Raw genomic sequence first — 27,967 nt, forward strand, 5'->3', positions numbered from 1 at the left:
AACAATTGTGTATCATGGTCTTATTTTAATATTAGATTCGTTTTACAGACTGCTGCACTTTTTCGTTCAGATGACTGACATACTGCAGTGTCTTGTGATGCTGAAAGGTAATTGAATATATATCCCTTCATAAAAACCCATCTTGAATTGAAATGCACACAAACTGATGATTTGAGCTCAGTGAATCATAGGTGTGGAGTTGCTCTTGTATGAGGATGTGTAAACCAGATTATGTCAGGAGATAATTGTATGTTATGCTTTGATTTACCACAGGATGGAGCTGCTGTCAGCATTTATCTTGAACAAAGCAACCTGCAATCTACCAGTAATCAGCTCAGATAAAAAAAAATCCACATTTTTGTTTCCGTCAACAAGGTATTGAGGCAAAAATGTTTTTAAAAGTTTAATTGATTTAAAACAATAGTGTTCACAGATTATTCAACTGTGTTGTGAAGACAAAATACTGATTTATGCTTCCACCCCTAAGAAGACATACAAAAACAACAGGTGTAGTACACAGAAATACAAATACGTGTTGACCTTTAAACATGTATGACTCTAGCTTAAACAGGGAAGGCTATGAGCATCTTAGCATGTGTTGCTGTGGAAACATCTTCTCCTCTTCGTACTTGTGGCAAAGGGTTTTCTGCAGAACACATGTGGGAAGTTTTAAAACAGAATCTGCTTAGTGGCAAAGACTTGAGATCAGCTCCCTCCCACCGTCTTTGAAAGCTTTACCTTCAGATCTGTGCTGGTGACAGGATCCACAGAGGCACAGCTCCCTTATTCACTGGCTCTCTGCACTGCTGCACTTTATCTCTCTGTATTCTTGTTTTACTCTTTCACAGAAGCACCTGTTTTTTTCTGTGATGGATATTTTCTCAATTGGCTGCTCCACTCAATCAGCAGACAGGCCACTGGTCTGGAAAACTTGCAGAATTGTGAAAGTAAACTACAATTGATCATAATATACAGCACATTGCAGTTAGAGAGTTAATGTCACAATGGGTTATTTAAAAGCAGTCTCAAGTGTTTTGACTAGTCCATTGTCATATTTTACAATTAACTGGGTTTTTATTTAACCAAAAAACATTAGAAACCAAGAATCCTACTAACTTGCTCTATAAAAAAGGTCAACACAACATAACTTCAACCAATACAATAGCAACTAAACAGATTAACAACCTAGCCTCCACAAAGTCACATGAGGGGACATATACAGTATATATAATGTTTGGGCCAAAAAAAAAAGAACACACAAAGGATAAAGAAGATCGACTAAGAAAACAATGACAACTGAGTGCAAACCCCCCTTGACATTGCAGCAAATGGTTTGACCCAATTGCTTTCAGGTAATAAGTGGTCCTAGCTGTCAGCCACGCCTTTTGCTCCACAAGGAAAGAAACTCCCCCAACAGCCAGGTAAATCAAACACAAAAACAAACATTTATGACATACAGATGGTTGTGTACCCTTACAGTGCTGTTAATCTATTGATAACTTTACTGGCAAGACTCTGATAGCTTTACGCAAGTAGAATTTTGAATGCAGGAATCTTACTTGTTATGCAATTTGTTGTTTACATTGCTGCTCATTGACTTCTTGGCAGTTTGGAGATTTTCACAACACTTGTCTAACACAGTTTTGACACTATACGTTCGTGTTTTAACTCTCTAGTTGACAATTGATTTTTTTGTATCTATGGCTTCATCCTATGTATTTGATTCTAACGTGGAGGTTCTTTTTCTTTTTTATTCACTAAAGAAGATGTGGTCAGCAGCCCTGGGTCTACACACTGATTCATTACAGGAGCTGCGCTGGAGATAAGACATCATTTCAGCATTAACCTGACTGTTACATTTAAATTGGACCAAAAGCGGTACTTTTTTATAGCATGATACTTTAATATGGATTTTGGATGATGAAGTTGGAATAGGTTAATGTGAATTCACGGTGCTATTGATTCAGGTACACCAAATCTGGAGGTGGTCTGTAAAAATATACATGTAATCGGTCAGTACATTTCTTTAGAAAAATAACAAATTTCTTAAGCCATGCTAGCGGTCTTTTAAAGCTGGACTTATGTATTTCATGCTCAAAATGCAATGCTAACACGCTGATGTACCAGCTTTGCAAATTGAAAGTATCTTAAAACTACCTTTTCGTAGTGTGTTTTCACTTTATAGATGTTTGTTGTAAGCCTTTGGCCGCCACATAATGTCTTGAAAAGCGTTTGTTTGTATTCCACTCAACATCTTTGTCTCACTTCTAGTTCCAGAAACAAAACACAAGAGGTTGAATGGCAAAATGCCAAAGACAAGACTTCCAAACAATAGTCAACAAACTAGTGGTATCCTTGGCTGACTGACCTCATTGCCATCCATGGAACCATGCTGCCATTATAGCTAAAAATGACAGAATAAGTAAGGCACATGCAGCAGAATAATCTCCTTTTCTAACACTAACCAGCTCCACTTAATTCATTTATGATCCAAACGCAATGTAGTCAAAATGAGATAGCAGGTATCCTTATCAATACCAGGTAGATGCAAAGGCCTGTGATCATAAGACAGATACCATATCAGGTTTCAGATGACAATCCCTGGCATAAAAGCCAACCTTTCAGAAAATATACAGAAACATACTGGAATATGCCAGGATACACACACGTGATATATTGGCGCTTGGTTAAGACTTCTTACCGTCACTTTAAACAATACATTCAGTGCCTTAATTAAAGTGCAATTGATCCTTATGAACATGTGAGCTATACGGCACATCTTTTTAACTCACTTGGTAGCTCCTATGCGTCAAACTTTACTTCACTATGGTTGCAGTAAACACAGACAACAAATCAACCTGGGAAGGTTGAATAAAAGAGAACTGCTTGGGTTGAACTAAGTTTCATAACAAAACTTAAATTAACTAATGTTTAGAGACACAGAAAGAGGTCTCCTAGGTAAAGTCCAAAGCGACTTGCATTCATTTAATACTGTATGTAATCCGCACAGGAGCAATTTGGGGTGCAATGCCTTGCCCAGGGACACAATGACATGCTCACTGCAGTGGGGCTCAAACCTGCTCGAACCTGTTCTCCCCTGATTTGAGGATCAGCGCACCATCCCACTGCGCCACAGCCGCCCCCATGCCACTACTTTACTGCAAAGGCTGGTGATGAACTACTGACCCTCTTATTGGTGGAGGCCACCCTGAGCATCTTATGTTGCAGCTGATAGGTTTACATTGTAGTTAATTGAAACCTTGGTGCAGCCCACACAAATGCAAAGAGGTGTCTTGTTTGACGGATCAAATGCTGATGTGACAAACATCTGTATTTGAGGCCCCAGGAAATGAGCCTGGGCTGATTATTTATATGTTAAAAAAATCACAGATTGGGTCTTTAGAGAAAAATTGCAATAAAATGGTTGAATAGGTGATTGATAGATAAATGGAGGGCAAAGTGAGTCACTCAGTCTGTGACTAATCGTCTTTAGGTCTTGCATGACATCACTGTGCTCAAGTGTGGAAGGTGGGAGCTGTGTGTATTTTCATCACAAGTTCAAGAAGCAACATGGCACAGTGCAAATACCAAATCCCCACTGCAACATAATTTCCACACTGTCGCATCAACACTTTCAATCCACACGGTGACATATTATTTTGTGTTCACATAGACTTAAATGAGCCTGCAGCGTGACACACATACACACACACCTGCCAGCAGCTTCTCAGTACAGCCACACTGATGGACGCTGAGCAGCTTCACTGGAGCAGACAAGTGCCTTGCTTAAGGGGAATTCAATTATTAGATTAGGTCAGATGAAACTTTAATGATCCCTGTGGAGATGTCAGATCATTAGAACAGCAAAGGAGAGGCTACAGGTAAGAATAGCTCAAATAGAGTATACTGCAAGAAATACTGTGAGGAGAGCATACTATGGATGATATAGCAACAAAATAAGCACTCACGGATTAACAAATAACAATTCAGCATTTATAAGTACATGCCTGTAGTCATATTTAAAGATTTTTTTAACAAATTGTTCATTTTTCCACTGTTAAGAGTATGACATTTTGGCTGCAGTGTGTGTATAATCTGAGCATCCAAATTCATTTCTTATGCAATGAAGCAAACAGTGCATGTGAGAACAATGTGTGCAAGATTTAGATTGCCATTGATGCTACTGACTGTGGCATTTGGATATAGCTTACAGTTGGCTGAACAAAGAAATGTTAGACAAAGAGGAAGGGAAATAAAAGAGAGAGGATGGAAGAGAGGGAGATAAATATAGATAAAGCCAGAAACAGAAAAGAGTCAGAAGATAGACATGGCTCCATAAAAATGGGTTATAAACTTTTTTTATCCAGAGTTCATTTGTGTACTAACGCCCCTTAGTTAAGTCTTTGTCCTGCATTGGCGTGTCTGTCTCTGCATAAATTGTATATTCCATTATAGTCTACTCAACAAAGGGGGAGGGTTTTAGTTAGGAAACAGTATGGGGTGGAATATGTTTAGGGGGCATAAAATAAAGGTTATGGCATGGCTCACTATGGAAACAATGTAGGCCACTTGGTTTCTGAAACTGCCATTAGGGGTAAACAATTTATTTTCAGTGGTTGCCAAAAATACGATAATGCCCTCTTTCAGCCCTCTCTTCAATTTAAAGATGCCTTTTAAAGTCTATGGAACTGTATGCAAACAAACTGTATAATAAAAGTCACATTTTAATGATTTTCCAATGGTAAAATTATGCTTATTTTCAGGTTTATATTTGTACCTTTACATCATCAAAAAGGTCTTTATTTTCTTTCTTCTGCCTGTGTGTCAGCACCTCTTTTCCCCCTCGGTCTGAAACAAGAGCCCAGTCTGCTCTGATTGGTGAGCTGGCCGGCTCTGTTGTTATTGGTCAACTACTTAGAGATCTCCCTCGAAGCAAGGTTTCAAGGTTTTATTTGTCATATGCAGAGCATATACAACGTATATGTTGGCAATGAAAATCTTATGTCCCATGCTCCTCCAACAACTCAACATACATGGTGCAAATAAGATAAATAAAATAGTGCAAAAAGAGAGAAGAATATTTACAATAACAACAATAAAGATTTAAGGATATGAGATATATACATATGTGGAATACATTGAGAGTATTTAAATACTTTACACTGTTGAATGAGGAGGTATGGACAGATGCATATATTACGTATAACAGATGTATATGGCAGATATTGGATATGTGTATTATAAACAGATATGTATTGCAGATGTGTATAATATATATATATATATATATATATATATATATGTATGTGTGTACTATAAACAGATGTGAGTAGACATTCACAGAGCTCAGGAGTTCAGCAGTCTTATAGCCTGTGGTATAAAACTGTCTCTGAGTCTGGTGGTCTTGGTCCGGATGCTGTGGTACCGTCTGCCAGACGGCAGCAGACAGAACAGATTGTTGCTGGGGTGATGGGGGTCCTTTAATATCCTCCTAGCATGAGTGTTACATAGTGATGTCACTATGTTATGGAAGTAAACAAAGGAGTCCAATGGAGGTTTATCAGGCAGGGGGAGAATGTGTGTGAATTAAACTCCCTCCAGAGGGAACGTTGGGATTTTAGCTTTTGCAGACCCTTTACATGCATCAAACCTATATAACACACTATAGGAAAGGGAACACACCCAAAGCATAATAGGGCATCTTTAATAGTTATATTAATTCATGGCTCAAAGAGAATCAATATTGTTTTCAAACCTTTAACACTGAAGACACAGCTTAATGTATCTTTTCATGTATATTTTATTTCCTTTTTCTCTTTGAACATGTGTTGAAAAGTGGCGTTTACAAAAACATGTGTCTGAAAGGGAAACATAATTGGGACTCTAATGCTTAATCTTCCAACTATTAAGCACACTAATAACTTTATCTTATATATATAATACAGTTCGTGGTCTTAACGCATAGGCTAATTGCAAAGTGTCTTTCATTTTCCGGCTACTGCCTCTCTTTGGCATTGTTCAGCCCCCATACTGAAGTTCCTCACCTCCCCAGTGGGTGTCGCTGCTGACACTGGTACCCAAGTCGTATGTTAGTCTGTCTGGCAGGGATGGGGGGTGTTGTATTGTGAACTAGAGAGAGAGAGCGAGAGAGCGAGCGAGAGAGAGAGAGCGAGAGAGAGAGAGAGAGAGAGAGAGAGAGAGAGAGAGAGGAGAGAGAGAGAGAGAGAGAGGGAGAGAGAGAGAGAGAGAGAGAGAGAGAGAGAGAGAGAGAGAGCACCTCTGCTCTGCCTCCTCTCCTGTGCGCAGCTCTCCGGCCCGGCCGCTCCTTCCTTCCTCATTTCCTCCTCACAGCTGGCTCTCTCCTCTCGGATGCTGGCTCTTGCCTTCCTCCTCTTGCACACCGCGCTGCCGGACCAAATGCTTCGGAGGGTGGAATGACCCTCAACCCGCTTTGCATGGTCTGAATTTTGGGGAAATCGCACGTCGGAAAGGAGGGGAGTCAAGAGGGAAAAGGGAGGCTCTCCATCCCCCGAGGGAATTATTTTACAGTAAGCAGGCGCAATGTCATTCCAGTTTCCTCATTCCGCTCGCCTCACACCTCCCATCTGTGCTCGAAACATGCTACAATGTGAGCGCCTGCTGGGAATATGGCTCTGTTTTGTTCGAAGTGTGTGCCAGATGTTTTTGCAATATTATTTTAATACCGACGCGTGGTTTTGATTGTGTTTTTGTATTACTATGATGCGCTAAAGGGCTGTAGTGCGCTTGCATTTTCATCGTGGACTTAAAAATGGAAACCCCCCCATTTCACCTAGTCTCGCCATCAATCTATGTATCCATCCATCCTTCCCTCCGATGGTGTGTGGGGGTCGGAGTAGGGGGTGGTGTCGGGGGATTGCTGATGAGAAAACGCTATTACTTTCAGATTGACCTAAATGTGAGCAATATTTGTGCGATAATCACAGGTGGCAGCGGCTCATCGTGGCCGGGCTGCGCCGTCTTTGTGTCGCTTTTTGCAGCGCGATGCTTGGACGATGAGAATATTTGTTTCCCTCAGCCGTCACAAGGCATGTGAAGTGGATGCAGAGCACCTTTGCTGTGTGTGTGCTCTAGCTCCGGGCCTGCTTTAATAGCTCCATGTTGATGACCAAAAACCCCTCAGTGTGTTCCTGATCAGCTCCAGGCTGTCCCTCCTCCCCACTGTAGAGTAATGCCTCTCATTCATCACATTGCCAGGATGATTGTGTTTCAGCAGAGAGCATCATAATGTTATACTCTCGTTTAATTGTGTGTGGACTTCTGCTCTGTGACCTGGCAAAAATCGGGGCCTGCTCGTGCCCGCTGAATTAGCCTTCATAAAGCCTTAAATCTCCACTCACTGGTTGGCAGTTTATCATGCCTCATTTGAAGTTAATTCCTGAGTTTTCTCTTAAGGGCTATCGTGTTGTAGATCACAGATCAGTCCCAAGATGGAGGAGCTACCCGGCCTTAATAAGAAGTTTAATGTGATGGGTATTGGGGGGGTTGGGAGAAGCCAGAGAGATGCTTCTGATTAGGCCAGCTGAGCACACTGTGTGTGGCAGTGAAACATCTTATTGAATCAGTTATCAACAGGCTGTTCATTTCATATTGAACATTGCAAGTACAGTATGTTTTAGCAGATGTTTGGGATCATTAGAAACATGGCAATGATCAGCATTAATGGCAGTGTAAAACTTGCTCAGTAGCAATTATAATGTGTTCTTATTTATTGGAGTATCCTAGAGAATTCAGATTATTTTTCCTCTGCTTTTTAATCTCTATATCCTGTGGGTGAAGGAAGCAACCGCCCACTAAACTGATGGAGAATTGTGCAACTCCTAATTAAATCTAGAACGAACCAAAACATATAATTTCCCTCAGTTGACTTTGGTTCTAGTGTTTGAACCACTTCGGCATGTGACCTTTTTAAGTAATAGTTCAACATCTACAGAAATGTGTGTATTTATGTTCTTGCTGAGAGTAAGGGATGAAGGTGGGTACTTCTCTCATGTTTGTATGCTAAACATATTGCTACAGCTAGTACCCAATTTGACTAGCTTAGCATAAAGACAACTAGTCTGGATCATGCAAATGTAAAAGAATTGGCCTTACATCACCCCTGACACTCACATATTATATATATCTAACATTTGATATATTGATTGTACAACAACAGCAGGTTTTTGGTTAACAAGGGGGTAATGTGCCAGTTTTTCAAAGATGTGTGAACAAACTTCCTGGATTTGTTTATTATGGCAACATCAACATGATGACAGCTTCATATTTAAAGTGCCAAAAGGTTGTTAGCGGTTTAGCCTTTTCATTTCACTCCCAACATAATGAATATGTCTTCATTCTGAGCTGGGTACTACTATCACATTCTCAGGTGATAGTAACCAGGTTATAATTTTAAAGACTGAGAAAAGAATAACCAGCCTGTGTTTCAAAAAACAAAAATGTCCTAATATAAACATTGTGCAACCACTCAGATTGTTCTTGCAACCCCTCTATGTTGGGTACCACTGATATACCACTATCAAAATCTTGCTGAATACGTTGCTTTAAAACCCTTAACAGCAAGACAGGAAGAAGAAAGTCTTCCCAGTACATGCACCTGCTACTCTGGGGTATAATTGTAAACTACCTTTATCCAAATCCCCTACCCCATTTTCCATTCCTCTGCCTAATTGCTAAAGATTCATAGCGCATGGTGGAGTCAACCTAGTTAGATGCCTGGTGAAAAGTGCAAAAAGTGGTGCACTCCAGAGGTGTAGAGAGCATGCTATCATCCTTTTTCCAAAGACCTGGCCTCTGCTGCTGCAGCCTCAACAGGCTTCATTAAGTTTTTATATTAAGAAGATGATACATGAGATGTGGACAAACTCTTAATAACCTCTTGTTGAGACATATCTGAGACATGATTTACTGCCCCTGCGCAACCTCTAGAGTCAAACTATGATGTATCTATTGGTCCCGCGGTGTACACTAATGAAATTAATTCTGACAACGTATTAAATTCAGTTCACAAGACTATGATACAGAGGCGATAGAAAGAATAATGAAAACATTGAATGATATATGGAGATTTTAATGATTTATTGAGTTTATTATAATTTTGGTTCATTGGTTTGGCCATGATCCCATTGGTTTTGATGACATCTCGCTAAAATATTTGCTTACATTTGCGAACGTAGTGAGATTGCTTCAGCAAAGTTCAACTGGGCTAAACATATCAGCAGTGAGAAGAAAGTACATATGTATTTAGAGGTAACATCTTTTCCATTGGGGTTCTTTTGTTGCAATGTTGCCCAGATCTCAGCAATTGTATTTGTGTGAACAGTGCTATTATTACCAATACAAATAATGGAAAAAAATAATGAAAAACCCCAAGCTGTCCTTAGTTTCATGACAGTTGGCAACATTTTTCATTGATCAGCAAGATGTGGCAATGAGCAGTTTTACCATCTGAGCACTCACAACTAACAGTACAGTATACGTGCAGCTGTTGGATCATCTGTGATATAGGCCTAAAATGTAGGCATATAAATCCAAAAACTTCTAAATTATTCATTACCGCAAGGATTACTGTTGTAAAAAAATAACAGCCAACTGCAGTAAGATTAAAAAAAAAACAGCTTCCACTTTGAGGCCATTACAGTTACTGTGCAAAGTATACAGTATAGTGGGGGTTGACAAATACTTAATTAGTGTGAGGCATCATATGACCCACATTTATAGCAGCATTAGCATGCCTTAGATACTTCAAAGTCAAGATTTAATTTCATGATTTGTATATAAGTGTGTGTTTTTATTTATCTATACCCCCTGTGGACTATGTAAGATGATGTAAGAAGCGGCTTTAATCAACCGGGGAGTTAATGATGGTGATCGTAATAAGCAGTACTGCTAATTATTAGGATTATGTTAACACTAAGGCAAAAATGAAATAAGATTTCATAATATTATATATGTTGCATAATAATTTCCATGGCCCAACATATTCTCGTACAACTACTAAATTGCAGCCAAATGCTATCACAAGCCAAGGTACGTTTTGTTCTAAAAACATTCACTACTTATGTGAATCAGCTGTCTGTTGTCCTGCTGATAATCTCTGCTGATAACCTTGCTCAGAAAGAGAGAGACACTGTGTGTTGCCAGGTCATTGTATTCCAATCATGACTGCATCTGATTCACATCCCAGGTGGTGCCCCCCTCCTTCAGTGATAACATGGGGAATATAGGTTGCCTGGTGAACAACCTCTTCATTCCTTGAACTGTTTAGAGCAAAAAAGCAGTCGGAGATGAAAAATACCAGCAAAGATTACCAATATCATGGCAGAACATTGACTCGTGAGGCCTTATGTCAAACAAATAAAAAGAAACAGCATTGAAATTTGCTGCCAAAAAAGATGAGCACAAGTATAACAGGGTAATATAGTTCAAATAAAAATAATTGCATTGGTAAAAAAATGAAATCAAAAGAAACAGCATGACCAAAAAAATTCAGTTCAGCAGCAATTTAGCGTAAAACCGAAAGATCAATGTCTTGTACTTGAACAATGATAAACCACAAAGTAACTATTTGGCAACCAATAGTGAATCTACTGTTGCAATTTGTTATAGTCATACCTAGTCTTACATTTCTAAGTGACTTGTTAACATATAGACCTAATTCAAGGCCTCTCCCTCAAGTCATTTCAGAGCAGTGTAATGTATTGCACTGGGTTTTAAAGCTAGGTCACTGCACTGCTTCTGCAATGAATTATGCAGATAACCATCAACTTTGTGCAACTCTGTGTGTTGACCTCTTCAAGACCTTCGATATGTTCAATCTCTCTTTCGTCTTATATGTAAATGCTTTTCTGTTGGATTTCATTGCGTAGCGTTTTAGTTTGGGGTTACTGCTGATACACATTATTTTTAAGTATTAATGCAGGAGTTCTCAAGATTTGGTTTGTGTTCAATTCCGGTTTTTAAAGTGTTTGAATTTAAAAAATGTATTTATCACAATTGGAGATGGACACAGCAGTGGCTCAGTCAGTAGGGGCTTGGACTGGGAATCGTAGGGTTGCAGGTTCAAGTCCCCGAACAGACTTGAAATATGGAAAGTGGACTGCTACTTGGAGAAGTCCCAGTTCACCTCCTAGGCCCTGCTGTGGTGCCCTTGAGCAAGGCACCGGACACCTCCAATCCCCCCTCCATTTGCTCCCCGGGCGCTGCACAATAGCTGCCCACTGCTCCTAGTACTCTCCTAGTACTAGGATGGGTTAAATGCAGAGGACTAATTTCACTGTGTGTGCTCTGCTGTGTGCATGTATGTGACTAATAAAGAGGGTTTCATCCTCCGGTTCTATCTACACATATTTGCAGATTGACCGGGTTATAATAAGGACTGTTTTGCCTGTCTATTAGTTAAGCTCTATAAATCAGCTCTACAGCTGACATTTAGTCTTCAGCTTGCTTGTAAATTCAAGAGTTAAGGGACTCTAGGTGCCAAAGCCAATGTCAGAGCTAAGACCAGTGCCTCAACAGTCCAAAGGGATGAGGAGCACATGATTCAGGCAAACAGCAGAATGTGAATAGTCCACTGAAACACCAAATAATAGAATTTCATAGAAACTTAGCCTGAACATAATGGCATGCTTAGCAAAGCCATGTTGCAACTAGTTCTCTGTCTGTGCATAAAATAATACAAAAAAACAGGAAAAATAGATGAAGTTTCAAAGGGTTGACTGATTATACTCCTCCAGGTTTCTTTAGAGTCACATCAAAGCTCATTGTAGGTTATGGAACTAACCTTCTCTTTTCGATGTGCATCTGCCACCACCATTGGGTTAGATTATAACACATACATTCAATGTTTCCTGGTATACTCTCTCATAATGTCATCCTCCATACCTAACACTATAGCCAAGAGTGTCCATACTTTCAGTTCTGGAAAAACCATCTGGTTCAATGGCAGTGATTTTATAAAAAAGAAAAAGTTTGCTTGCTGAAGTATCTGGCTAACAACTACACTATGGTCAAAGTTAAGGAATGATCTTGGTAAGGGCCCACAAACTATGGTTAAAGTTAAGGTAAGGCTAAGCAACTAAAACAATGTGGTTACGTTAAGAAAAGGATTGCTGTTAGGGTTAGGGTTAAGGCAAATATTAAGAGCAGGTGTGTAACAGGAAGCAAAGTCTGGTCTGTATCAAATGCACTCACCTGTCAAACAATCAAACCTCCCCACCTTTGTTACATAAGGAGCACACTACTTCCTGCATTAACAATGAGGATAGACCATGTAACCTGACTAACCAGGTCTCTGAGTGCTTATAAATGAAGTCACCTATGGAGCCAGTGTTGACCCACGTTGTACACAAAATAAATTAATACCTACAGCGCTGATCAGGTGCAAAAATCAGGTGACCACCAACCATTTGCTCTCACTGCAGCTTGTGGGTCTGGCCAGTTCACTAATGGATGATGACAAATAGCAGCTGCACTTTGCTTCCCTGTCTCAGGCAGTGAGTGGTTTTCCCTCTTCTCTGCTGCCCTAAGAGGAGAGAGGAGCAGAGCGGGAGCTATGGAGAGGGTAATGGTTGTTTGTCCGACACATCGTTGTGTCACTTGAGTTTTGTTCATTTCTGTCAATGGTTGAGTGTGCACTTTGCCATCGGAAAAAAACTCTCATTGCGAAATTGCTTTGCAACTATATTTACTACTGCACCTACTGTATATGGTTGTGTATTAAACAGTTTCAAGTGCGTCTAAAATACACAAGTAAGGCTCAGCAAAAAGCCCACTACAGAGTTTTTAAATCACTGCAGCATGTTAGCAAATGAATGAGCAAAGGATACATCAGAGGCTTCTTTAATCTTTGTGTTAGACCGATTTCAGGCCAAGGCAGTCATCATTGTCCCAGTAAGTCCACTGTCCTCTCCGTTTCTGGCCAAGATCAGACCCTGCGTGGTTCTCTTCACCCAGGGAGACAATAATACTCTTCCTAATCCACCTCTCACTGCATTGCTCACCCAATCAATCCCCTGTGGAGTGGGACATTGCCAAGTTGTGGTTGCCAAGTTGTGGTTTCCATGGCAGCAGGGACTCAGGGTTTGCTGTGATGTCAGCCAGGTGCGGTGCGGCGGTTAGGGTTCTAACAAGGCCGACCCTTGTTGGGGATAATGAGCAAGACTGTGCTGTCACGAAGATGACTCTGAGTATGAGGGGAGGTCAGCGAGGGGCGACTCCCAATTAGCTTGGAGTGTGTGAGGGAGAGGGTGAGTGTGTGGGTGGGAGATGACAGGAACATTTTCCACCTGGTGTGTTACTGTATGTTTGTGTTTGGAGAAATGTAACAGGTGTAACTAAGATTACAAACACACAATTGTGGTGTCCTGGATCTGTTCAACGAAACATCAGGACATTAGAAAATGACATAATAGAAACACAGTTGATTAAAGATTATTATTGTAATAACCCATAGGAGAGAGAGCACTTGACACATCACTTAAGCATGTGTATGAATACAAAGACAATCTTACAAGTTTTTTATTGCTGTCACACAAAGTCATCATTCACTTTGACAATGTGGATCTAAAAATTAGGACCATCAATTATCATCTGTCATCTTTTTACATTCTCCAGCCTGCTAGCAGAAAGACAGACACTTTTGGTACAAAGGTTTTCCCCTATGAAGCTTTGAAACTGAAGATCGTATTGGCACATGTAGCCTATTGATTAGGCAATTGATGATTATTTAACAATTAGGAAACTATTAATGACTGGCTGAAGTTGAGTTTTCCCTCAAATATTGTCACTATGATACCGGAGTTTCATCACCAAAATTATACTTGTTTTTTAAATACTCAAGACAAATGAATTTATTTTAGGCTGCATTTTTGCTGTTTCTAGAAAAGCTCTGTCAAAGGTACCTTTTAAACAATTCTAAACTCTTTAAACCCACACATCGTATATGTTGTATTTAGCATTCATTTAAAAAATGATAGTTAGGCATTTGTCGACCACCAAAAGCTAGCTTAACGCTACCTCTGGGGACTTAACACCGCACTCCAGAAATCCCATCCATGAACCTGGTAAATCCACAGGTGAAACAAACATTAGATATCTGGACAAAACTAAGTAGCTATTTCCTAAATGTCGTGATACCAGTGTGAACATCAGGGCTGCACCAAACTGAAACTTTAGTCTGTCCAATGAACAGAGACACCAAACTAAGTTTTCCACTCCCGAGAGCGTTCTGGTTTTGGTTGGTTCAGTATGAATGTTTGTCAGCAGTCTAGCAGCAAACCACAGAAGGCAGATTTATTTTTTATTATCCACTTTTAGCAACATTTTGAGAAAAAAGCAGTGCCTTTGGTGGAGTCATACGCTCTCCCAGCAGTAATAGATGGCGCAAGAATGTTTATTCCTTAATATGCACTAATAACACACACACACACACACACTATCTTTGGCTATTTAATACCTCAGCCATTATCAACTTTGTGTTCTTTTAAGAATCTAAATGTATTGCAGAATCAACATTCCTATCATTAGAACTACCTTATATTTTTTTCCAATCAAAGTCTTGTTTGTTTTGAAGTAGGCAATATTTACTAAACCTGAGAATGCTCTGTGCTTTATTTACCCCTTATTTTAGTGGACTGAGCAGGACACACATTAGTTCCCAAAGCTTTAAGAACTGGCTCAATGCATTTAACTGAACAAGTCAGTTCTACTTTCATTTTGCATGCTCAAATGAAGTGTGTGTGTGTATGTGTGTGTGTGTGTGTGTGTGTGTGTGTGTGTGTGTGTGTGTGTGTGTGTGTGTGTGTGTGTGTGTGTGTGTGTGTGTGTCTTTGTGTGTGTCTTTGTGTGTGTCTTTGTGTGTTTTAGACTGGGTGGGTGTTGGAGCATTGGCTGCTGCCTGTCAGCCACTCTTTGTTCTCACATGCCTTTATTGTTTATGAACCCTTACGTGTAAGTGGGCCTTACATAATTACAAATAAGGTTATTATTTCTCATACTGCTGAGAGATGGCCATTATGTCCGGCAGAGCTTTTTGAAGCTGTGTAGATGTGTAGACAGACAGATTGTGATGGTCAAACACCCATTCATCACTTATCACCTTGATGAGAACAATTCTCACTCTGTTTTATTTTACTGCTTGTGTTATTCGGCTATGGCAAAGAATGAATGTTTTCACAGATGGAGGCATAAAGGGAATTTTCATCTTGGTGTGATACAAATGGTTTTGCTGAGGGCAAACTTGGGTCTCTATTGTGTGTCCAATGGAGTAAAATAATATGTTTTTACTACATGTTTAATTAATTGCTGTAATTACTAATCATATATTTGTTTAACATTTTTCCAGGTAGAGAAATAAGTGCTTTACTTTCTTTTCCCCTAAAACCCCCCACTCTCATGGGTGCTATTGTTTTTTGTTTTTTTTACCGGATTGGTTGTTTCATTTTGGCTGACATTGTGGTTTTAGTCTGTTGCAGACAGCATGGTGTCAGTGTAATCATTTGCTTCAGGTTATGTCCTTGGTTGTTTTCTAACCAAAATCACTTTTTTACACACAAAAATGACCTAGAGCGGACAATCCATGTGAGGAAACGAGTGCTAAATCATTTAAATATAATCAAGATGAAAAAATGTAAATGATGAGAGGATGCTATATTTCTTTTTACCTTCAACAGTTTTTATTTCATAAGCATATTTCAAACTTTAAAGGGCATTTTTAGTGCCCCCCTCATTCATTTCTAACCTTGTGGAAGCCTTTGCTTACTTGCAGGTTTTGAATGAGTGGGTTTGAGTGTGTGTGTAAGCGTGGAGGAGAGGAAGTGGCGTAAGGCCAGCATAGCCCAGCTTTGTCTGGCTTTAATGCCTTTTCATCCACTGTACTCACATCCAGCCAGGGCCCTGACAACAACTAATCTCCTCTTTATCTTAAAAGTTTGCTCAGCACTTTGGCGTCCCATTCAGACTGCATTTAAAGATTTCAGGCAGGAAAGTGGCACTTCTTGTTGACTGTCCTACTATGCCCATTAGTTGTCTAAGCGAAGTTGATTTAATTCCAACATTCTTTTCCTAGCATACGTAGAATTTTCAGACAAGTTACGTTTGCATAAGGATGCCTAAATATATTCAGTCTATATTTAGTCTAAATCTTGTAAATGTAATTAGTTGACGTCCCTTGTAGGGAAATTAGCATTAGGATTTTTTAGCTTTAGCTCATGAACAGCAAAAACTTATTTATTCCTACTCTGTCACCAGAAGAGCCAGAATGGGGTTATGAGTCTCCACACATTGGTACATTTTGTGCTTAAAAAATAAATGAGTCATTCGATAAAATTTTTGTTGTTCTGGAAATGAGTCATATTTGCAAAACATTAACAAAACTAATTAGCTGGAGAGGTTTTTTTAGACATTAAGAAGCTAAATATGCAGGGAAACAAAACATGAATGTCTGTGCCACACCCTTACTGTTTGTACAATGTTATGGATTTGGGATTTTGAAGGAGTGCAGTCATTGATCTGCCTTAATGGGGCTACACATACTGATGCAATCAATGGAAACCCTCCTGAAACATGGCTTTTGGTGAATGAGCATATGAATGTGAATTTATATCAGTGATGTTTTGCTTGGTTTACCGTTAAACCAAATGATTATATCAAACCCTGTGCATTGAGTTATCTTATTAGAATACAGTTTGTGTTTGTTGAAGTAATTTTTTCATCAGTTCATCCTGGACATAAAAAAGTTAGAAGTATTTGAATCAGCTTTGACATCAGAAAGAAAACAGGACATTTACACTTGGAAAATAGAACTGAAGTTGGAAATGAAAAGAAATCAAAGATGATTGTACTTTTTATAACTGTTGTGAATCATCAATTGGACACTCTTTGTCAGCTGTGTTGGACTTTTTTGGGTTGTTTTATCTCCAGACGCAGTCAGGCACTAACCGCTCCAGCTTTCGGCAGCTGCTGATTGAAAATGTCACACTGCCTCCTTGAAGACAGGCCTGGAACCCAGAATGAGCTTCTGAACATAGCTCAAAGGAAATATTTTCTCTCAGACCTTTAAACTTTGACTAATGAGGATTTGTCAGGTTGAGCTTAACGACTCACTGATGACTAAGCATTGTGTCTGACTGAGAGATGAAGAGACTTTGCTGTTTATTGGCTAAGGGTCAAATCCCGCAGAGATTTTCACTCAGCCGGCTAACATACTGCACTCCGTGTGTTCGATTTAGAGCAGGGAATTTCCTTATTTGCACTCCTCTCAGCTGCTGTAGTAAAATAACAGTGTGTCCTTACTTATCTCAGCCTTCAGGCTAAGTTAATGAATCTCATTGATTTGTTGTAGTGAAATAACACTGTGTCCTCAGTTAACTCGCTTTCAGCTTCATTAATGAAAGACATTGATCAGACACTGATAAGCTGGATGTAGACTACGTATATTAGCGTGAGGCCCGAACCCCTACAGGTATTCTTGTTTTTATTTATGAGTGATTTTTTGTATCCCTATCAATTAACAACAGATGGTATAATCTTGTTGTTTTCAAAAGACAAAGATAATGTGTAACTAAATAACTACATGAATAAATATACATTTTTTAGTTAGTATATTTTCTCTTCCCGGCTGTTGGCTTCTTGAAGTACTATAATAAATAAGTGACACGTCTAGGCAAGTACTGGTCGATTATGGTTGCACCACTACATTTTACACCATATTATGCCTAAAAGGAACTTATATATTACTGTTACATTATATATTCATCATGTCAAGTAAGCCAAATCCGGACATTATTTCTGGTCGGGTAGCAACACTTCATCTGCAGTGCGTTATGGATATATGTGACTCCTACTCTTTGCTATTTGTGCAACTTACACTTGTATTTGTGTGTCTTTGTGCCTCTTACATTAATATTCATTACATTTGATTGCCTAACAACCCATGATTTATACTTAGAGTTATATTTCGATTGCACACGTTCATGTGCTTGTCTTAGGTCGGCACAGCAGTGCTTTCAAGTGCTAATGTCAGTAAGCACACAATGACAACATGTAAGGATTACCATGTTAGTTTAGCATTTAAACATGCTAACATTAGCACCAAACACAAAGTACACCTGAAAGTACATGGATGGCAATCCATCCATAATGTGTTGAGACATTTCACTTAAATGACAAATGTCAACAGGAGAAAAGTCTGTTGATCCATCCTCTGGGCACCACGATTCTCTGTACAAAGTTTCTCGTAATCCAAATGGTTGTTCAGATATCTAATTTTTGACAAAAGTAGTGGACCAAATGAGTAACTGTCATTAACATATAAAGAGCCTTGCCACCAGCGTTGCTACAAATCCTTATTTTGTGTCACAACTTTGTGTTTTGTTGCTGATACAAGCATGTACGAGTAAGACCTCTGTTTTCTGCAATCCTAGACACATACTCCATTGACTCCTGTGCTACTTTTAAATTAACTCTCATTCATTTTTTTTGCATGTCTTTCATACAAATATGTCTCAGATCCACCTTCTTTACTTTCTTTTTTTTCTTCATCCCTTCTCCTAAGCCATTCCTTCAAAAACCCTCATTTTCAAAAGTCTGATATTTACCATTTGATGCTGTGAAATCATGAAGCGTTAGTGTTTAAGCCTGCTAGCTTAAACAAGGAGGCTGCATTTGTGTTTATTATGTACAATCTACCCTATCCACAATACCCTTTATATAAGGTCACTGTTATAATTGTTTTTTCTGTACTATTCTGATAATAATTGATGTGGCTGAACATGCGTGACTCCTTTTTTTTTCAAATTATCCCACATATAGAGGTCTAGTCCCCTTCCACTTAAAACAGCTGACCTCTTAAGTGAAAGCATGGAGAGGAGTATTAGAAGCAGTAAGGAGAGTGAGGAAGTGGATACAAGTGCACAAGGAGGCAAGAAGAGGCTTCATGTATGCAGCGAACCTTCTTCACCAGTAACTGAGAGAGCCAGTGACACATGAAATATGAGAGACAGCAGCACTCTCCACTATTTATAGCCCTGCAAGAAAGAGAAGGATGGAGAAAGCGGCAACACCGCATACACTTCAGGGCACAGTTAGCATCATTCTTTCATTCGCTAAAGAGGAATTGTGCCCAATTTTCTGAGTTAACATATGTCACTGCAATGGCATAGGCCAGAAATATCTATTTTTGAGCATATAACATTTTCTTTTTACACTGAGAAGTTAAATAAGTCTCATACCATCTTTTTTTTTTTTTAACTCTCAGAGCTCAACACATGCTTTAGTGTTTTCCACTGGTTGTGTCTTTGTGTTGTTGCTTTGTAATGATGGAAAACCCAACTGAAGCTAGCCTCTGTTTTGTGCAAATGGCGAAAAATGTATTAGTGCTGCTGGGAACACAACAGCATGTGCTGTTCTGCTGAAGATAATGATGAAAACAAGCCAACAACAGGAATCATTCCTGTTATGTCATATTATGTTTAAATGAAGCTTTGACCAATGAGTTAAACACAAAAGAGGCTCGAAATCATATTTCAATTCTTATTCGAAATAGGTAAACACTGCTATTTCAAATTAATAGGTCGACTGTTACTATGTATAGATGAATGAATACAGAATCATGCCAGAAAAGCATCAGAAGATTGCATAATTGCAGGAAGACTAATGCCAGATAAAGAGATAGCCTGGTGTACCACTTTAACCGCAACAATAAATCCATCTTTTTAATTTGTTGAACTAAGACATAAAAATGACAATTTCAACAGATGCTGATTGCTTTTGGACAGCTCTTTGCGTCTCAACACTTTCATTTATTATCATTGTGTCCTGACTAACTGTCCAAAACCACAGTCAGTTTGATGCTGCTGCTTGTGGTCAAAGCAGTTGTACCTTTTTGATGCCTTCAATAAGCAATTTTTCCAGTGATGTCATTTCTTCTGAGAAAAGCCCTTTAAAGTGGCTGGTGTTTTATGCATGTCTCTACAGTAGATAGCCGGTGAGTTAGTATTGCTCTGGGCTGGTGATAGTGATGCTAGCAGTGATGAGAATAGCAATGGGATAGTTTTGTACCGTAGGCTGTATGGTCAATGGATAACTGCACAACAACATTCCCAATGATGATAATAAACTATATTTATATAGCACCTTTCATTCAAGATGCAGCCCAACATGCTTTACACACAATTAAGATGGAGGAACACAATTAAAAACAAGTTATAAACAAACAGAAAGAGTTATATCACAGAAGCATAAACAATACACATGAACAGTGATACAACTAAAATCACCCCAAATTAAAAGCCAAATTAAAAAGATAGGTCTTAAAATGTACTTTTGAAAAATTCCAATGGAGTTGTTCTATGATCCAATGAGACGCTGTTCTACAGTTTTGGGCCATAAAAACAGGATTTCTTGTGGAATTTTTGCAACAACTTTATAATCAATTGGCAATCTATTTGCCAAAAAGTCAAGATCATAAAATAATAGCATTTATTAAAAACAACATCATTTTAGTTTATGACTAACTATAAGAAAAACATTTCAGTTTTCCTCAGCTGAACTTTCTACTGACCCTAACCTTTTGGTGCTAATTGCATATACAATGTAACCATGCTAACATAAAAAAAACATTGTTTGCTTAACATCAACATGGCACCCTTTTCTTTGTTAGCATGTAACTACTCTGCACTGAAGTACAGTCACACTTTGAGACTTGTTCTGACAATAAATGATAGAGAAGTGATAGGCTTATTGGAGCTGGACAACACAACACTGAGCAACATTTAAAAAAAAAATCAGTAGCAGCAATACTCTGCCATTTATAAAGAAAAGATAGGACTCTATGCTGACAGTTATTGCAGAGTTCAGGAGGCATACGTAGCATTAGACAATTCCTGCTGCCAAGCAACATGAGTCAACTATTTAATTAACAAGCATTATTGATAAAAAAAGATAAAGGTGTGAGAAATAAAAATGGAGATCGGAAATAGTGAAATGGTTATCCACCACGAAGGGTTTTATCTATGAATACATACTGCCAATTCAAAGACTGTTTTGATGTAGCATGCTGTTTGACTAAAGCAGAAACATGTTCACCACTCTCAGGCATTATTGGTGGAGCGTATCATTCTCAGTTTTGATGCTGGGATGTATCTCGGGAATATCATCCTTGAAACTCAGGAACCTGTGGTTAAGGAACCCCCTTTGCAAATACATCTCTGCCCCACTTATTTACTGCACTGATGAGCATGTAAACCCTCAGGAGTTGAGATCTAAATAAACCCACTGGCAGCTTTTTCCCCCGACAAAATGCCACGGTTTGTACAAAGCGGTTAACTTTGAAGTGTCTCTGCCTGTAACTTTCATTCCTCTCGTTCACAAACAGCTTTGTCATGATGCGGAGTCTTCTGTCATGGAGCCATTTGAATTCCTTTGTGGGTGGAGGAGGGCAGTGCAAGTCTTAATTTGTCTTTGCACTGTGTTTATCACTGCCGATGTAACCTCTGTAATTATACCATGTGGTGGAGCCGCTCGCGAAACGTAGCTCACCCAGAGGATCTGTGGAAAATATGTATAATTCATGATGTTGATGATATTTTTAGCTGCTACGGCTTGTTGTTTGGAAGCACAGATGAAGCGTTACACAAGGGCTACTTTGTAATAAAGAGGAGGTCTTCTTCTGGAGTGAACAGTTTATTTTCCTCCTCTTTAAACTTCCATCTGCTGCCCAATGGGAGGATTTTTCTCACTCTCAGGTTCCCATTTCTGTAATTTAGGTATGTAAGTAAGACAATCAACATCACTGCCAAGTTAATGAGATTCTTTATTCTTATTTTACACATTATTCTTTGGAGCTAAATCATTGAGCGCTGCAGTTCCTTCAAAGCAGTGTCATTCCATTCGCTGCTATTACACTACATAAAAAATGTAATGTCTTAAGCGCTGAATTGCCCACATTTTCCTGCTCATTAAAGTGGCATAACTTAAATAAGAAAGCTAGAAGTGCCTTCTTTGATCTTAAATTGGAGGAGACTGACTGAGTATATGATGTGTTAGTCATGGGGCGCAGATCTTTATGAGCACTAATCAGAAGTCCCCTCAGTGCTTGCATAACAATTCACTTTGCTTGGGATGACCTTGGAACTAGGAAAGGTACAAGGGTGTGTGTGTACTTTTTAATGAATGTAATTTCAGCATTTTATCAAACACATTGGGAAACTTGGAGACCTATCTCTATCGCTTCCTCCCTCTCAGGTGTCTTTTGTGTGTGTTCATCAATAAGAGCGCATCCGCGTTGACCTGCACTATATGGAGGTCAGTTGTGAAGCTGGTGTGAAGGTCTCTCTCTCTTTCTCTTTCCTTGGCCTGAGGTTATCCCAAGTGTTCCCTGTTGTTGTCCCATCAACTAGCCAGCAGGAGTCTCCTGGTACTCTCAACATTCTCAGCCAATCCCAGTGAAGCTCTTTTCCATGACTTATTTCCTGAACAAGGGAGTTAGGCAGTACCGCATAGCAGGGCCAGTGTCAATGTTGATGCTGATCTGTGAACTAATAAGAATATCATTTTATTTCTCAATTGATTCAAGGATTAGCAAACTCTGACTCTGCAAGCACTATATAGGCTTTGGCCCATCATGATATAAAGAGAGCACAATTTCAGTTGGTTCCAATGGAATTGGCACATTCAGAGGATCTGCTTGAGAAGGAGGTTAATCCACACTGTTTGAGTGAAGAAAGAGCTGTGAAAGAGTAGTAAGCAGCAATAGTCTTACTTTGTCGGTAGGGGAGGATGATAACTGTTGTTAGGTGATAAAGATTGGCTCACAGTTGGTATTCTAGATCCTCCTAGATAGGTGGAGGACACTATTGTCTCATTAAAATACTATTGTGTGCTGTAGCATAATGATTCTCTTAATTGTTACTAAGAGGCCTTTAAAACAACCCAGTAACAAAACACTAATGCATTGTCTACATAGACTGTGCATAGGAAGTAGATGCTGTTTCCCATTGGTTTGTGGACTAATGTAATGGAAGTTTGGCATTTTGAAAGTGGAGCTAAGGACATTTCTATACAAAATTATTATTATTAAGGTGTTATGATAAACTTTCTTGAACTGCTGAAAGGCAAAAACAGGGACAACACCCAAGTGGAAGTGTCCACTCAATCACATTGTAGCCACGCCCCCTAAGACTACACTGCTATATTGCTTTTTTATTGACAAAAATATTCATTGAGTTAATAATCAAATGAGAATTAAGGTAATTTTCTCATAGGCTTCTATACAATCTGACTCACTTTGACTTCCAGTGCACTCACTTGCTGCCTGTTGGAATTGAGAAAGAATGCAGGTTCAAGGTGCATCTGTCTTGGCTTCACTTTTCAGACCTAGATTTTGCTGCATGTTTGTCCACATCATTTTGGCCAAGGAGTGCATGCATCCATTACCAACTTCTGATTGTCCATGCACGCTCATTTCATTTATTTCAGTCAGCGCTTGATGATGTGCATTCTCCTGAACTATTCTGTAATGGGTTTTGTTAATCAGCTAAATGAAGAAAGCACATAGAAAGTGATAATTAGATTAACTGAAAATGCTTCATGACGCTCATTCATGCCAGTAATATGTATGATTGTAACTTAAACATCCAGGTCTCATTTTCTTAGTTTAGATCTGACACTAATGAATTATACAAACTTTTTCTAGTTTCCCACACTTGTATAATGACCTTGAAAAAGCTGTTTCTGAAAAATTATGCCAAGATTAATCAATATGCGGAAGCTCTCTCCGACCAGGATCAAGACACATCCTTTGGATAAACCTGCAGTGGAAATTTGCATTGGGATGGCATCAGGTTGAAAACGACTTAGATTTTTCTCGACAATGTCACAAGATAAGGCCAGTGTGATCATCATTTTTGACTTCATGTCAAAACTCTTAATATGTTGACCTTTGAGTTGGTTGATGACTTAACTTCCACCAAATGAAAGAAGCTTTATAATTTGAATTCCAAGTGTAAAAACAACATGTCCTCACAGTATAACAACAATAACAAAAGGCATGCTGTGTGAGTGTGATAGAATTAGCAATAAAGGCAAATGTTGAGGGAACAAAATAGAAGGCATTGACTTTGTTTCTGCTTTATGTCAGCATTTAGGAAATGAGTTGGGAGGTAGATTCTTCGGACATCGGTGTGTTCATGCTTCAAGTCATAATGTGGAAGCATATGGATGCTACAGAGAAGATGCAATGTTAACGACAATGTAGCATATTTTTTTGTGTGTTTGCCCATGTTGATTCTGATCTGCACCAAAATGTAATTTGTTCTTCCTTGTGCTATTCTACATGCTTCCACTAAGTTTCATGTTCTCCATTTAAAATCAGGCCAGTAAATATCCGTAATCCTGAAGCCAAACAGAAAAAACATACTGAAAACATACCATCCTTCGCAGAGGAAGTGATGGACTAATGTATTTCAACATTACACAATTCATCATTGTGTAATTCACTTAACTGCTAGCTGCCATAGTGTTTTAATGTATCCATATTCTTTAATTATCCCAAAGGAAATGTAAAGATGTAGTCTAATATAACATTTTATAATCCTGCTCACAGATAAATTAATCATTCCAGCACTGTTTTGACAAGATGTTTTCTGATTTAATTTGAGTCAGTACCCAACAGTCTGTCTCGATGTGCCAAGTCCATTATAGCCAGCTTCCTTGGCTACGATGGCAGACACAAAGGCAGAGCAACATATGGTGTGTGGATTTTCTGTATGGTACGCTGTGTGCCTGTTTTGATGCGTAACCTTTATGTTGAATCATTATGTAATACTGAGGAGCAAAAGAAGCCAGCATAACGGAATTACTCTTAAATTGGGGGAATTACTTTGAGAGGAATTGATTATGTAATTTCCTCATACATTTCATTTAATTTGACTGTGATACAAAAATATAATCATCATAATATGATTTATAAACTGAAGTGTTATTTAGAGGTTTTTTAATGACACAATTTGGGAAGAAAACAATCAAGAAGCCCTTACAGCTTATGGGAGATCAACATTAGACATTGTTTTTTTGCCAACAACTGCATGAATTGCAAAAATAATTGGTGTTAAATGTACAATATCCCAGGAAGGAAGCCCCACTTTCAGCTCATAAAACCAAAGAAAGTGTTTATCATCGTGCCAGCATATTTTCATTTAATTTGGTTTTTGTGAAGGGAGTGCTTCTGTGCTTACAGTATAGGCTTGTCTTTTTTTGAAGGCTTGACACATAGATCAAATCTAATTACCTGCAGGAGTCAACATTGTGCAGTCTTAAGGCTTATTTATGGTTCAACGTTGACGTGAACATTTATAGTTCTACGTCGGGTTTACGTGACGCAATGCAATTCATCGCCACAACGGTAGGGGGCGCAATGTGTTTTGTAAAGGCTGACCAAGATTCTTTTGACCTCTACCGTCGTCGCTCGTTGTATTTGTTTACCAGACGTTCATCAGACGTTCTTCTGCTGGCTCCATTCCAACCTTTTTTAAAAAATTTTATGGCGGTCTTAGTGGATTGTGGGAATTGAAAACCGGGGGAAAGCTAAATGACGTCTGTCGTTGTAACGGACAAATCACAGACCTTACGGCTGCGTCGCCTCAACGCAAGGTTACAATTTGTGGGAGGTGCACGCAACGATGCAAGGAGGGCCCGCAACTACGCAATGGGTTTGGTTACGTCGACGTTGAACTAAGGTTGAACGATTTGGGAAAATAATCTAATTGCGATTTTTTTCCTCAATATTGCAATTGCGATTTAATATGCGATTATTTTTTCAAGGTCCTCTTCTCATGTATTTTTCAACAAACACAAGCATTAAATCAATCGTGATTACAATCGTGAACCTCGTGAGGTAGCAACAGTAGCGAGGCACGCTCTGCACAATACCTGACGTTGCGCAGCATCTTCCTTTTTAAAGCCAAAATAATTCCATACAACTGACGTGCCGCCCCTCTTTGGTACCAAACTTCCAGCCGTGCACTCTTCTGCCGAGCCTGAGGCCATTGTGCAACAGGTTCAAGAGCAGCATTGACTTCTTTCCCTGCCTGCTCGGCTTAGCTCGGCTGCGCTCGGCGCGCTCGCAAGTCACGTGACCAGTCAAATCGCAGCCTTAATAGTTGGAAAATCTCGATTTGTCATATTGCGATATTATCGCAAATGCAATTAATTGTTCAGCCCTACGTTGCACCATATATTGGCCTTCAGTGTTACAGTTGCTACTAGTGCTGTTTCTTTTGGGAATATGTGTCATTTTAGGAATTGTAGCTAAAGTTCAGGGATATCCATCAAATTAAAAGGGGTTTGGGAAATGGGAGTATCGATGTATGTACCTCAGAAGAAAGATTTCACTGGTTTCAATCAAGTGGCTCCATTTTTAAGTACAGAAAATGTATCATGGCATTGTGATATGTGTTTTACGTCTGTGCTGTAGGTAGAGACATAGAGCAGGCATTTTTCATGACTTCATTTTAGGTAGGACAGTAAATCTTGTTATCTTGGTATTAAATATTTAATTGTTTAGTCTGTATCTGTTCTATTCTATGTTGTGTTGAAATGATCTAAGGACATGTTTGAAAAAACCTTAAAAGCAGTGCGCTATAAAAACACTTACTATGCATATGCTGACTGGATCTTTCGACTGAGTGCGTGTCATTGGTTAGCTCCAGAAAAGTCAGTTGAAAGCCACTGAAATCACAGCTGAACAGTCTCTACATTTTTCTACTTTGATCCTGTAAGCTCTCCAAGTGGTGGTGTTGTTTCAGCATTCCTCGGAGTACGATTGTATTTCTGTTAGATTCTTTTATCTTTGGTGCGACTATTTTTCTACTCACTTGAACAACTGACATTTGAAATAAAGTGAAATGTATTTCTTCCATATATCTGGGTCTGGATTATGCCCCTCTAATAATGTCATTTAGTAATGATGCCAGTGTCTATACAGTGTGTGTCTGGCTTTTAAATAGGTCCTCCAAATCCCTCAGAACCACCACTAATCCTGCTTCTTCCCTTTGCAAACCATTTGTAATCAGTAATATTTAAGTTTACACTAGAATACATACCGCAAATTGATTGAAAGAGTTTATTTAAATCATTGGATGAGGAAACAAGGCGTTGTACCCACTTTACATAACTCAACTAAAGTAAAAGGCAAAAGACTTGCTTTACTCTTCAGATGCTGCAAAGCTTTTATGCCCCACTGGCCACAATGTCTTTTTTTGACTTACAGAAACCTCTACTTTGATTTATTTTCTATTTCAAGCTTGATTATCAGATCACAGCAGCGATTGCTAGGAGCAGTGTTTGTTATTTTCTGAATTCAGAGATAATGTTGACTGTCCAGCACTGAAAGGTGCTCTGTCCAACATTATGACAGACTCATGGTAGCCTAGGCAATGTGTTTGATTTAATTCGCTGTAAATGGAAAATAAAGTAAGATAATCAATGCTCAAAACTTAGATAGTAAAATTAACATTTGCTCTGGTCATTTGACTAGGTGCAAAGAAAATGACCATTGTTGTTTGTTGTCATGTTCCAGCACATTACAGTGGGGTGGCAAAATATATCACCCATGTTCATTTATGGAAATGTTTCTCTCATTTAGTGTCCAACGAACATTGGTTTAAACTAAGATGAAACAACACTAATGTATTATGAACACATCATATTACTTTGGCATTTTGAAGGGTTCAGATTCACCAGTCACATGATAACACAAGGCAGTGGTAGACCAACGACTAACATGTTCTGCAAAGCAAAATTGGATTTTTGGATAAGGAGTCTGGTGGCTTCGAAGACAACACAGATAACAGCCTCAGTTCCCCTTTGGAATGGTTGGTCTGTTAATCACACAAAATTAGTGAAGTCGGTTTATTTAACACGGAAGTTATCC

General features: G+C 39.0%; 1 protein-coding gene across 1 annotated transcript in view; it reads left to right on the plus strand.

Moving 5' to 3' along the window:
- Positions 1-6,331: 6,331 nt before the first annotated feature.
- ctnnd2b (catenin (cadherin-associated protein), delta 2b) overlaps positions 6,332-27,967 on the plus strand; it is a 136,533-nt gene continuing 114,897 nt past the window's right edge. Inside the window, 1 exon segment of the mRNA XM_063886804.1 lies at positions 6,332-6,548. The gene's annotated coding sequence lies outside the window, so the exon portion shown is untranslated.

The sequence above is a fragment of the Eleginops maclovinus genome, chromosome 6 (genome assembly GCF_036324505.1).
Source record: "Eleginops maclovinus isolate JMC-PN-2008 ecotype Puerto Natales chromosome 6, JC_Emac_rtc_rv5, whole genome shotgun sequence".
NCBI lineage: Eukaryota > Metazoa > Chordata > Actinopteri > Perciformes > Eleginopidae > Eleginops > Eleginops maclovinus.